Here is a 14,013-nt window from a genome sequence, read left to right on the forward strand (position 1 = left end):
TACAAGGAAAATTAAAAAATGGAGGGCTGGGGATGTGGCTCAAGCAGTAGTGCACTCGCCTGGCATGTGCAGAGAGCTAGGTTCGATCCTCAGCACCACATAAAAATAAAATAAAGATGTTGTGTCCACTGAAAACTAAAAAATAAATATTAAAAATTCTCTCTTTCTCTCTCTCTTAAAAAAATGAAATTAACAGAGCAAAAACATATTCAGTTTGTGTAGTAGCTATGAATCAAGAAAAATGACTTATAATCTTGAACCTTTACATAGTTATACATTATATCCCCTGTTTGAGATCATAGTAATCTTTACAACAAAAATCAATCTTTTGAACACAGAAGTCTAGCTTCTTTTGGAGCCATTCTAACATGGAATAAGGTGGGATGTGGGAGGCCATCGTTGAAAGTGATTCGAGTTACCTCCTGGCTGGGTGAGAGGCACTTAGACACATTTTTGTGTTCAGAGCTTTCCCCACCCTTCTCAGGTTGAGGGCTTGTCCCTGTGGAGGCGTGCCTGACCACAGCCCCTAAAGACCCAAGGTCTCACCTGACCTTGGGACACTGCCCCCCTTAATCTTCATTGGATAGGATTTTCCCCAGAATTTTTGTTCCCCAATAAAAGTCCACTCCCTAGCGTGTTCTCTCTCTCTCTCTCTCTCTCTCTCTCTCTCTCTCTCTCTCTCTCTCTCTCCTCTTCAGTAAAGCTCACTACTCTAATAGGTAGCTCAGTAGCTCAAGGCTTCAGGTGCCAAAGCCATCCTGGAGCTGGTTTAAAGGTAATTAGAATCTGTCTCTTTAATTCAAACTCCCTTTGGATTCCCAGGTATTGAACCTTCACCTATGAAGCCTATGCTGGCCAAGGGCTGAAGTGAGAGCCAGAGCCTGATCTAAGGTAGGGTGGGGTTCTTCATATATCTGAAATATGAATGAAAGGAAATATGAATGAAAGAAAAGCTTAGAGAGCTTTTAACCCTTTTGTGGAAAGTGGTAAAATGTTTTCATGTTTTACAATATCCACTTTTAAAATGATAGACCCAACCTGATCTTTTCTTAAAATTGGGCATCTCACCATAAAACCATGAAAAGATAATTTCGGCTTTACTATAAATTACTGCAAATTCTGAACCTGCTTGGAATGCCTGCCCATGTCTTGAACTCACCCATGCCTGCCTCTCTGACCAGATAGCAGCCCTCTCTGAAACTTTAGTGACACCTCATAAATATTGGCCTTCCCTGGCCAGACAACAATCCTCTCTGAGGCTCTAATGGTCCTCATAAATTCTGATGCCGGGGCCAGCAAAAATGTAAACTTGTGTTATGCTCCTCAGAGTGTTGTTATCTGTAACCCCCCTTTGTGTAACTTTTTGGGCTATAAAACTGGGCCACAAAGAAGCCTCGGGGCTGTCTTGTTCCTGCTGTTTTGGGAGGGAGAGGCAGCCCGGCCGGTGGAAATAATAAGCTTGCTTTAATTTGATTTTAATTGGAGTCAGTGGTCTTTTCTTGCGTCCTGCTCTAACAAAAAAGATCAGGCACTTATTATCTTTTAAAAATACATTTACTGGAAAGCCAACATGGCTGCCAGCGAAGAGGCAGCACATACAATGCCTCCGTGGTAAGGGGATCAGAGAGACTCATTAATACACCCACATGCGTCCTGCTGAGAAACTTCAAGCAAAATTCCCCTGAAAGGAGACCTTCCTGGAACTAGTAAGTTTAAGTGGAGGTGTCAGATTGTCACAGAATACTGAATCTCAGCAACCCAGAGCAGGGGCACAGTCCCGCCGGGGCCGCCAAATGGCCGCTGCCTACACGTTGCAGTGAACATAGGAGTGGACACTGACCGCCTGGACCCCCGCGGGCGGGCTCTGTGAACCGCAGCCGACAGCCACCCACGTGCTACAGCGTTCTTGGGAACGGTTGCTGCCTGACTGGACCCCCGTGAGCTGGCTGTGTGAATTGCAGCCGGCCACAGGCCACACGCTGCAGCGTTCTTGGGAACGGCTGCTGCCTGCCTGACCCCCGCAGCTCGGCTTTGTGAACCGCCGCTGGCTACTGCCCACACGTAGCAGCGAACTTGGGAGCTATTGCTGCCTGCCTGGGCCCCCTCCCCCCCCCCCCCCGCTGGCTCTGTGAACCGCAGCCGGCCGCCGCTCACACAGTGCAGTGAACTTGGGAGCCGGCGCTGCCTGCTTGGGCCCCCGCAGCCCGGCTCTGTGAACCGCCGCTGGCTACCGCCAAGCGGCCGCTGCCTACACCCTTGCAGTGAGTGGGAGAGCAGGCGCTGCCTGCACGGCCCCGCTGGCCCGACTCTGTGAACCTCCTCTGGCGGTTTGGAGCTGCAGACGACCACCCTCCACCTGCCAACGCAGTGCTGCAAACGACCCCTGACCAGCTCTGCAAAAGGCCCCGCCCACACGGCAAACAGCAGGAATGGAGACCCGCCCACAGTGATTGACTCCCGCCTACTGAGAGGAGAAACTTGGCCCGGTGGGCATAGCTCTATGCACTGGAAGAGCAGTTAATCGAATTCTAGGACTGCATTTATAATTTTTTTTTTGCTGTCTTTTTAAATGTTTTTTAATCCATCTTATTTTATTTTATTCTATTTTTTAATTTCATTTTCCATTTCTACTATTATTATTTTTCTTTAAATTCCTTTTAATCTTCTATTTTTTCTATCCTACTTTTCTCCTGTCTTTACATTTCTTTTCAACTTTCTTATTCCCCCTTCCTTGAATTCTACCTGCTTACTCTTATTCTCTTTAGTGACTTCTTCCCATCCTTTCTAATACCTTTCCTCCCAAGCTTCAAATATGTTTATAGGAGTAAACAGTAACTCAGCAGTCAAACAGAACAAGAAACAATATGAACAGCATGAAAAAGCAAGGAAGAAAAGGAGTGCAAACAATGCAGGGCAGCCTAAATATTCAGGAGGATATAGAGTCACCAGAAAAATGGTCATATAAAGAACTCATGGAACACCTGAGACAGATGGAACGGAACCTTAAAGAGGATACAAGACAGCAAATTCAAGCAGCGAAAGAACACATTGAGAATGTATTACACAAACAGATAAAGGAAGAAGTTAAGCATCTTTATCAGGAGATAGAGATTATAAAAAAGAATCAAACCATAATCTTAGAAATGAAGGAAACTATAAACCAAATTAAAAACTCAAATGAGAGTATCATTAGTAGAGTGGAGCAAGTAGAAGCCAGACGTCAGAAAATGAAGACAAAATATATCATCTGGAAAAGAGTCTAGCCAACTCAGATAGGCTGGTTAAAAAGCATGAGAGAAACATACAAGAGATATGTGATAATATAAAAAAACCAAATTTAAGAGTCATTGGGATAGAGGAAGGGATAGAGATTCAAACAAAGGGAATGAGTAATCTACTAGATGAAATAATTACAGAAAACTTTCCAGAAATAAAAAAGGAAACAGATATACAAATTGTAGATGCATACAGGACACCGAGCATACAAAATCACAGTAGACCAATGCCAAGACACATTGTTATGAAGATATCCAATATACAGAACAAAGAGAAAATATTAAAAGCTACAAGAGAAAAGAGAAAGATTACATTCAGGGGTAAACCAATAAGGTTAACAACGGACTTCTCAACTCAGACGCTGAAAGCGAGAAGATCCTGGAACAACGTATTTCAAACACTGAAAGACAATGGATGCCAACTAAGAATTCTGTACCCAGCAAAATTAAGCTTCAGATATGACAACGAAATAAAAATCTTTCACGATAAACAAAAACTAAAAGAATTTGCAGCCAGAAAACCAGCGTTGCAAAGCATCTTGAGCAAAACACTTCACGAGGAAGAAATGGAAAACAATAACCAAAGCCAACAGTGGGAAGTACCTCAGTAAATACAGATGGAGGGGGGAAAACTAATCATGGTGAAACAAACGCAATTAAAAAAAAAAAACGATATAAATACTCAAACATGGCTGGAAGTACAAACCATATATCAATAGTAACTTTAAACATTAATGGTTTAAACACTCCAATAAAGCAACATAGGCTGGTAACATGGATCAAAAAAACAAATCCAACAATATGCTGCCTCCAGGAGACTCACCTGACTGGAAAAGACATACACAGGCTGAAGGTGAAAGGTTGGGAAAAAATATACCACGCACACGGTCCTCGCAAGCAAGCAGGGGTGGCCATCCTCATGTCGAATAAAATCGACTTCAAGACTAAGTTAATCCAAAGGGATAAGGAAGGACATTATATACTGTTAAAAGGAACCATTAAACAACAAGACATAACAATTATCAATATTTATGCACCAAATAATGGCACTTCGAAGTTTATAAAACAAATTCTCCTCAAGTTCAAGAATCAAATAGACCACAACACAATAATTATGGGTGACTTCAACACACCTCTCTCACCATTGGACAGATCCTCCAAGCAAAAGTTGAATAAAGAAACTATAGACCTCAATACCACAATCAATAACCTAGACTTAACTTACATATAGTATATACCAACCATCATCAAATGGATATACTTTTTTCTCAGCAGCACATGGATCCTTCTCAAAAATAGACCATATATTATGCCATAGGGCAACCCTCAATAAATATAAAGGGGTAGAGATTATACCATGCATTTTATCTGATCATAATGGATTGAAACTGGAAATTAATGATAAAAGAAGGAAGGGAAAATACAATATCACATGGAAAATGAACAATATGTTACTGAATGATCAAAGGGTTACAGAAGACATAAAGGAGGAAATCAAAAAATTCTTAGAGATAAATGAAAATGCAGACACAACCTATCGGAATCTATGGGACACAATGAAAGCAGTTTTAAGAGGGAAGTTCATCGCCTGGAAGTCATTCCTCAAAAATAGGAAAAGCCAACAAATAAATGAGCTCACACTTCATCTCAAAGCCCTAGAAAAGGAAGAGGAAAACAATAGCAAATGCAGCAGAAAGCAAGAAATAATTAAAATCAGAGCGGAAATCAATGAAATTGAAACAAAAGAAACTATTGAAAAAATTAACAAAACTAAAAGTTGGTTCTTTGAAAAAATAAACAAGATTGACAAACCTTTAGCCATGCTAACAAAGAGAAGAAGAGAGAGAACTCAAATTACTAACATAAGGGATGAAAAAGGCAATATCACAACAGACGCCACAGAAATACAGAAGACAATTAGAAATTATTTTGAAAACCTATATTCCAATAAAATAGAAGATAGTGAAGACATCGATAAATTTCTTAAGACATATGATTTGCCCAGACTGAGTCAGGAGGACACACACGATTTGAACAGACCAATATCAATGGATGAAATTGAAGAAGTAATCAAAAGACTACCAACCAAGAAAAGCCCAGGACCAGATAGGTATACAGCTGAGTTTTACAAAACCTTTAAAGAAGAATTAATACCAATACTTTTCAAGTTATTCCAGGAAATAGAAAAAGAGGGAGTCCTTCCAAATTCATTCTACGAGGCCAACATCACATTGATTCCGAAACCAGACAAAGACACATCAAAGAAAGAAAACTACAGACCAATATCTCTGATGAACCTAGATGCAAAAATCCTCAATAAAATTCTGGCGAATCGGATACAAAGACACATCAAAAAAATTGTGCACCATGATCAAGTAGGATTCATCCCTAGGATGCAGGGATGGTTCAATATACGGAAATCAATAAATGTTATTCACCATATCAATAGACTTAAAAATAAGAACCATATGATCATCTCGATAGACACAGAAAAAGCATTCAACAAAGTACAGCATTCCTTTATGTTCAAAACATTAGAAAAACTAGGGGTAACAGGAACTTACCTTGATATTGTAAAAGCTATTTATGCTAAGCCCAAGGCTAGCATCATCCTGAATGGAGAAAAATTGAAGGCATTCCCCTTAAAATCAGGAACAAGACAGGGATGCCCTCTATCACCACTTCTATTCAATATAGTTCTCGAAACACTGGCCAGAGCAATTAGACAAACGAAAGAAATCAAAGGCATAAAAATTGGAAAGGAAGAACTTAAATTATCACTATTTGCAGATGACATGATTCTATACCTAGAAGACCCAAAAGGGTCTACAAAAAAACTACTAGAACTAATAAATGAATTCAGCAAAGTGGCAGGATATAAAATCAACACGCACAAATCAAAGGCATTTCTGTATATCAGCAACAAAACCTCTGAAATGGAAATAAGGAAAACCACTCCATTCACAATATCCTCCAAAAAAATAAAATACTTGGGAATCAACCTAACAAAAGAGGTGAAAGATTTATACAATGAAAACTACAGAACCCTAAAAAGAGAAGTAGAAGAAGATCTTAGAAGATGGAAAGATATACCCTGTTCATGGATAGGCAGAACTAACATCATCAAAATGGCGATATTACCAAAAGTCCTCTATAGGTTTAATGCAATGCCAATCAAAATTCCAATGGCATTGCTTGTAGAAATAGATAAAGCAATCATGAAATTCATATGGAAAAATAAAAGACCCAGAATAGCAAAAGCAATTCTAAGCAGGAAGTGTGAATCAGGTGGTATAGCAATACCAGATTTCAAACTATACTACAGAGCAATAGTAACAAAAACAGCGTGGTACTGGTACCAAAACAGGTGGGTGGACCAATGGTACAGAATAGAGGATACAGAGACTAATCCACAAAGTTACAACTATCTTATATTCGATAAAGGGGCTAAAAGCATTCAATGGAGAAAGGATAGCATTTTCAACAAATGGTGTTGGGAAAACTGGAAATCCATATGCAACAAAATGAAACTGAATCCCCTCCTCTCACCATGCACAAAAATTAGCTCAAAATGGATCAAGGACCTTGATATCAAATCAGAGACTCTGCGTATGATAGAAGAAAAAGTTGGCTACGATCTACATATTGTGGGATCAGGCTCCAAATTCCTTAACAGGACACCCATAGTATAAGAGTTAATAGCAAGAATCAACAAATGGGACTTACTTAAACTAAAAAGTTTTTTCACAGCAAGAGAAACAATAAGAGAAGTAAATCAGGAGCCTACATCATGGGAACAAATTTTTACCCCCCACACTTCAGATAGAGCCTTAATATCCAGAGTTTACAAAGAACTCAAAAAATTAGACAATAAGACAACAAATAACCCAATCAACAAATGGGCCAAGGACCTGAACAGACACTTCTCAGAGGAGGACATACAATCAATCAACAAATACATGAAAAAATGCTCACCATCTCTAGCAGTCAGAAAAATGCAAATCAAAACTACCCTAAGATACCATCTCACTCCAGTAAGATTGGCAGCCATTATGAAGTCAAACAATAACAAGTGCTGGAGAGGATGTGGGGAAAGGGTACTCTTGTACATTGCTGGTGGGACTGCAAATTGGTTCGGCCAATTTGGAAAGCAGTATGGAGATTCCTGGGAAAGCTAGGAATGGAACCACCATTTGACCCAGTTATTGCCCTTCTTAGTCTATTCCCTGAAGACCTTAAAAGAGCGTACTACAGGGATACTGCCACATCGATGTTCACAGCAGCACAATTCACAATAGCTAGACTGTGGAACCAACCCAGATGCCCTTCAATGGATGAATGGATTAAAAAAATGTGGCATTTATACACTATGGAGTATTACGCAGCACTAAAAAATGACAAAATCATGGAATTTGCATGGAAATGGATGGCACTAGAGCAGATTATGCTTAGTGAAGCTAGCCAATCCCTAAAAAACAAATACCAAATGTCTTCTTTGATATAATGAGAGCAACTAAGAATAGAGCAGGGAGGAAGAGCAGGAAGAAAAGATTGACATTAAACAGAGGCATGAGATGGGAGGGAAAGAGAGAGAAAAGGGGAATTGCATGGAAATGAGAAGAGACCCTCATTGTTATTAAAACTACATAAAAGAGGATGTGAGGGGAATTGGAAGAAAAAATAAGGAGAGAAATGAATTACAGTAGATGGGATAGAAAGAGAAGATGGGGGGAGGGGGATAGTAGAGGATAGGAAAAGTAGCAGATTACATCAGTCACTAGTATGGCATTATGTAAAAATGTGAATGTGTAACCTATGTGATTCTGCAATATGTATTTGGGGTAAAAATGGGAGTTCATAACTCACTTGAAACTAATGTTCGAAATATGATATGTCAAGAGCTTTGTAAGGTTTTGAACAACCAATAAAAAAAATAAATTAAAAAAAAAGAGAATTAATCTCAGGGAGAAAATACGACAACAGTATTATCTAGTAGGGTGTAAATACATATAGACAAAATATTAAAACATATCACATGCTCAGATATTTGGAGGACTGAATAGAAAATAATTACACAGATAATATTTTTCCAATTTTTTGTTGCAATGAGATTATTAAAGCAACTTTCAAAATAAAACATTATTTCACAGCTAAAAAAAAATACATTTATCCCAGTATAAAAAGTAACACAAGGGTTGTGGTTGTAGCTCAGCCATAGAGTGCTCACCTGGCATGCCTGAGGCATGGAGTTTGACCTTCAGCACCACATAAAAATAAAAATAAAGATATTGTGTTCACCTGGAAAAAAAAAACTAAAAATAAATAAATAAATATTTTTAAAAAGTAACAAAATTATATATATATATATATATATTATTGATAACAGGTCCTGTTACAGAACATTAAATGACATAAAGAAATCTCTAATTAAATTTCTATTTCTTTAAGTTTAAAATCACCATTTCAGACAAATTTAGTTTGGAGAACATTAGCTTGGTAAAGTGCTTTTCCAAGCTTTATATTTTAAAACTTGTATATTAGAAGAACATGTGTATACTTAATATGCAAAGAACTAGTAGTTAGCATTATGATTACACAGATGTCCTTATATTAATCAGGTTTAATTTTTTACAGTAAAATTCAGAATTCATAGATCCTTACAGGTTTGCAGAGTTTAGCAGCACTACCAAAAATCAAAGGATAGCCTTAAATCTCTTATGCATTTAGAGAACAGTGTTAATGGTCAGAACTAGACTTAGTTAAAGCAGACAGATTTATATCAGTTTTTCAATTGGCAGTGTGGCTCTTTTATGTCAGATGTAATATATAAAAGATAGCGCTTGTTGGTTAAACCTATATGAACTTTCATTTTATAAACTTTTACAGAACATTTAAATAAGGCTCAGACAAACATATTTAGTTTCAGATGTATACATATATCTAGGGACATATATTCAGGTTATTCATGAAAAAAAAATCAAGCCTGACCAAAATTATAAGTTATCTGTTTCTCTAACAAAGAAAAATCCTAAAAGTAATGGGCATCGCACTTTAATATTTTAGAGCTCAAGCCTTGCACAAACTGTTACTCATTAGTGTGGAGTTTTTTAACAGGCAGCATAGGCAGAGTAGGAGATCTGGCAAAGCTGACTCAAGTCACATTTCCAACAACCATCCTTAATAAGATGAATCCCCATTAATGTCTCTCTCTTAAGGGGTTATCCCCTCCTACTCAAGGGCAAGTTATTTCCTCCTAAAATAAAATTGTGGTTGAGAAAACATTGATCACTTTCTTGGGGTCCTTCTGGTCTGAAAAGCCTCCTTCTCTTCTAGGAGACCTCCAGCAGAGCAGGAAGACACTTGCAAATGAAGTTGTTACTCTTTGCGTTACTCTGTACATTTAATTTTTATAACAAATTTTATTCCAGGAGAGGGATCAGGCTGGAATAGTTAAAAACAAAAAACTATGCCTTAATCTTTTTCCCTTCCAGTTTGTGCTCAAGAGGCTGGGGCACAGGTTGTTGTTGTTTGACCAGTCTCCCTTATCATCATCATAATGCCATCAACTTTAAGTGAGTTCCCCACTGTCAATTGTACCCAGAGATTCTCTCTACATATGTATGTATGTATGTATCTAGGGAATTCTGTAAGTTCACATTGACCATACAAAGACTGTTAGGACCTTTCTCTGCAGAAATCAGCAGTGCCAAGACATAGGTGCTTAGGCCCTTATATTTTAGCTTTTTGGACAACAGGTAGGGCTGCACCCAGAAGTGTCCTCTGGCCAAATAGGACATGCTTTCAGAGCTTAGAAAGGGGAGACTATCTTCTCCCCAGGTTATTGTTTTATTGAAGAGTACTGGAGACCATTGCCCCTTTCCTAGTGACTGGCAGCTTTTTTTTTACCCCCCCCCCATTAAGATAGGCTAGTTAATCATAAGACAATGAGTGTAATGGGTTCCAGATAAGGCTATTTATTTATTTGTTTAATTTTTCCAAATGTAAAGTAAACCCAGTGAGGCCAGCATTCCAATCCACTCCTTTGTCCCCAGGGTGGCAGGAAAATGGAAATGGGGGTGGACCCAAATGGAGGTTGCAAAAAAAATTCAGACTTCAGGGCTAAAGGCATTCAGCCAAATAGAAAGTCACGGCCAAGCCAATAACTTTCATCCCTTCCCAACATCCTACAGCATAGATTCCAACAATTAGTTCAAACGCTTTTAATGTCTGTTCAGCGTGGACTCTGATCAGAGCCTTTATCCAGCAGCCTAAGTTTCCAGACTAGTGTACTCAAGTGGAAAAGCTTTCGGCCACTTTCTTCCTCACATAACGGGGAATTTCATTTCTTTTTCCTCACTGAAAAATAATTTAAAAATTTTTCATCCTCTGCCATCATCCATGGATTTCATTCTTTGAACCCATGAGACAAAAACACAGAAAGAAAATTGGTGAGACCTACAGCCGGCATACATTTCATTTGTCTTCAGAGGCAGCAAACTGAGCCCTGTTCTCAAACTTTTATCCCTGGGCAAAGAGTGGCTAAAAAGCAGAGTAGAGGGCAGATCCTGTTCGCCCATTTCTCTACAGACCAGGCAGCTTTCTTGAGTTGTATTCATTTATTTATTTATTCTTTGATCCCAGAACTGGTGATCCTGACCCACAGCAGGATGATTTGCAGTTGCCTGGGGCCAGGCTGAGAAAGTGCTCACACTGTCAGCACTGGGTTGAAAGGAAAAACCTTCTTTTTTTTTTTCAATCCTCCTTTGGTGTCCTGCTGCTCACGCATTAGGGCAGCACCTTTTGCATCCAACTTAGTTTTGACTGTTAAGACTCCTTATTATGTAATGGCCTACATGTCTGTATATACAGAATACTTATTTTATCTCTGACAGACCAACTCCCAACTGTACAATAATTTAGAAAACCATTCAAAGACCAGATTGTCACATTTTTTCTTAGTCACGTTTACATCTATAGGTGGCCCATTTAGTCAAGATCTTTCCCAAGAAACAATCTATAGGATCAACACCTTATTGTCCATGTCTTAAAGGGCAGAAACAGATAAAGAAACATAATGACAGAGAAACAGAGAGGATCCCCAAACCATGGCAGACAGAAGGGGACCTTTAAAACAGACCAGATAGTGGGAAAATCTCCCCAAGTTCCCAACTCCCTCTTAACTGTGACTCCTACATCAGTGGCACCTCAGATGTTCCCATAGGGGTGGGGAACCAGATGCTCCCACAAAGGGGACCAGAAGTATAGAATCAAAGGTCTCAGTGTGCACCGGGCAGCTTACCAGGTGGCCAAGGTGCCGAAACTTTACTGCATTCAGTTTCCTTTTTCTCCCAGTAGACCAAGATGGAGAGATCCTTACAGTGCAGGGAAGGAAAACAGAGGCCCCCAGAGCTCAGGGGCTTCAGCAGCTGCTGGGAGTCCCTCCGTCCGTCCCTTTACTTTCAGGAATAGCTCCTCTGGTTCAGTTCCACCCGAGGCCCACTCACCCCTAACTTTCCAGGAGTTCTCCAAAAGTTCATCTTACATCTTCAGCATAGAAATGCAGTTCATGGGGTGCCAGGACTGTCTAAGAAACCCAAAGCCAGGGCTTCTTCTCGGGTCCCATCTGGGGTGACAAGATTTGTAACCAAAAGCTCGGTCCCTTTCTCCAATGCCAATTTGATAATGAAGCCAAGGTTTTGAGGAAAAGGAAAGAGAAGCTTCATTGCTTTGCTAGCAAAGGAGATAAAATTTTTTTTCAAGGGTTACATTCCAGGAGGGGGCCTTCAAGTTGCCCTGATGGCCTATTAGTATTCACATTTTGGAGATCCTCACTTCCCACATCCTCAGCAGGCACCCTCTTCCTGTAGCAGGTGTTCCAGGGCAGTTAACTAGGGGAAGAAAAGATGACACTGTCTTCCAAATCTTGTTAGGGAGGGGGAGAAGGGAGAAGAGAGGAAAAAAATTTTTTTTAAATAAACCTTAGAGCAATGAGGGCTACATTCAGAGGTGAAGGGACCACTGTGAGATGAACCCAGTGATCTCAAGGGAGGGGAAGCTCAGACTACCAGGATGGGGGTGGGGAAGGGCTGACTGGACTCTGGTCCATGGGAGCAAAAGGGTGTTACCGCTGAGGGGAGGGAGCTGGAGTGAAATGCAGAAAGAAGTCACTAAGGTGTTTGGGCTACCTGACAAAGAAATGAGCAGGCCTCCCTTCAGAAGGGGAGGCTTTAAAATATCTTTTTATCATTTAGGGAGACCTGGAGATATTTGTGGTTAAGATTTAGGCATATAGAGCTTAGAATATCTTTTTTTATTTTGGTGTTGGGGATTGAACCCAGGGCCTTGTGCATGCAAAGCAAGCATTCTACCAACCAAGCTATGTCCCGAGCCCCTAGAATATCTATTTTGATGACAGATGGCACTTGACTGTGAAAAGCTAAGGCTCAGGAGAAAGAATGAAGAAGGTCAGGAATTAGATACGGATTTAGAGGATCTGGCAGGTAATAAGCCAGAATCCCAGGGGAATGGTGGGAACCTTTTAGGAATTAGAAGGAATGAAGAAGAGTTTGCAATAGGAACTGTGGAGATCCCTGAAGCTTAGCACACTGGAGCTGAGAAGGACTGACATTTAGTGGCCCAGAGAAATCAAAATAAAATCCAGGAGGTGACAAGTCTCAAGGCCACTGTTGAGACAAGGCTGTCAGGTTCCAGGGCAAGCAGGAGGCTCCCCTTTACCCTGCAGAGAGAGCAGAGGCTTGTAGACTTGCCACTTCCCACGAGAAGGCTTCCTATCCCAGAGAATGGCGGGGTCCCTGGAGGTTTCACCCCAGAGAGCCTTTGTCATCCCGGTGTGGAAGGCTGTACTGCAGAGCTGTCCCCTGCACTGCTTGCACATCAGAGACAGCTTGGTTTCTACAACATCTTTCTACCTCTTCTGTTTGCAAATGAGAGGCAGAGAGGGCAAACATTTACTTGTAACCAGACAATTAAGAATCTGAAAAGAAAGTTGTCATTCACATGATTGCAAGGCCAGGGAAGGACAGTCGCAGAAATATCCGGGAAGAAAAAAGCATCTTGAACTTTGAGATGGAGTTAAAAAGGAAGAATACACTTTGGACAGATTATCAAGATAACATTAATTAAATTTGCTCATAATTTATATTTGTTCAGCATTTAAGCATTTAGCATTAGAATATTATAATATTTGTTTAGCAATTACATACTAGATAAAAATGAAGACAAAGGTGGCAGAATAGGGGGTCTTCCATGACTTTTAAAGGATTTTGTTGGAAAGGTACAGAATATACTTCAAAAATAAGTTATTTTTATCATTTCATTTTCAACATCACCATTTTATTTAAAAAACACAGTTAATTTAAACTAGTCACATCAATCATGACCTTAAATACCTGCCTTAATACTGTGAGGGCAGTAAATTGTTCCAGGCACAGGAGACCCGGAGGGAAGGACCCCTGCTGCGGTCCTGGGGCCAGTCCCTTGAGCAGGCAGGAGGCTGCAGCTGTCCCCTGGTCCCATGAATGGGCGCAGCCCTTTGGCAAGCTGATGCAAACCTTCCTTAGTCCCTCCTGACCCTGAAGAAAACCCACTAAATCAAATTTCTAGGGCATTCCTACTTTTACAAACATAGAGATAAAGAGAGAAGATCAAAATCCATGTTATGGTCGGAGCAATGAATTTCACGATCCTCAAAAACTGTTCCCAGAATAAAGACAGAAAG

This window comes from Ictidomys tridecemlineatus, chromosome 1 (genome assembly GCF_052094955.1).
Source record: "Ictidomys tridecemlineatus isolate mIctTri1 chromosome 1, mIctTri1.hap1, whole genome shotgun sequence".
Taxonomy (NCBI): domain Eukaryota; kingdom Metazoa; phylum Chordata; class Mammalia; order Rodentia; family Sciuridae; genus Ictidomys; species Ictidomys tridecemlineatus.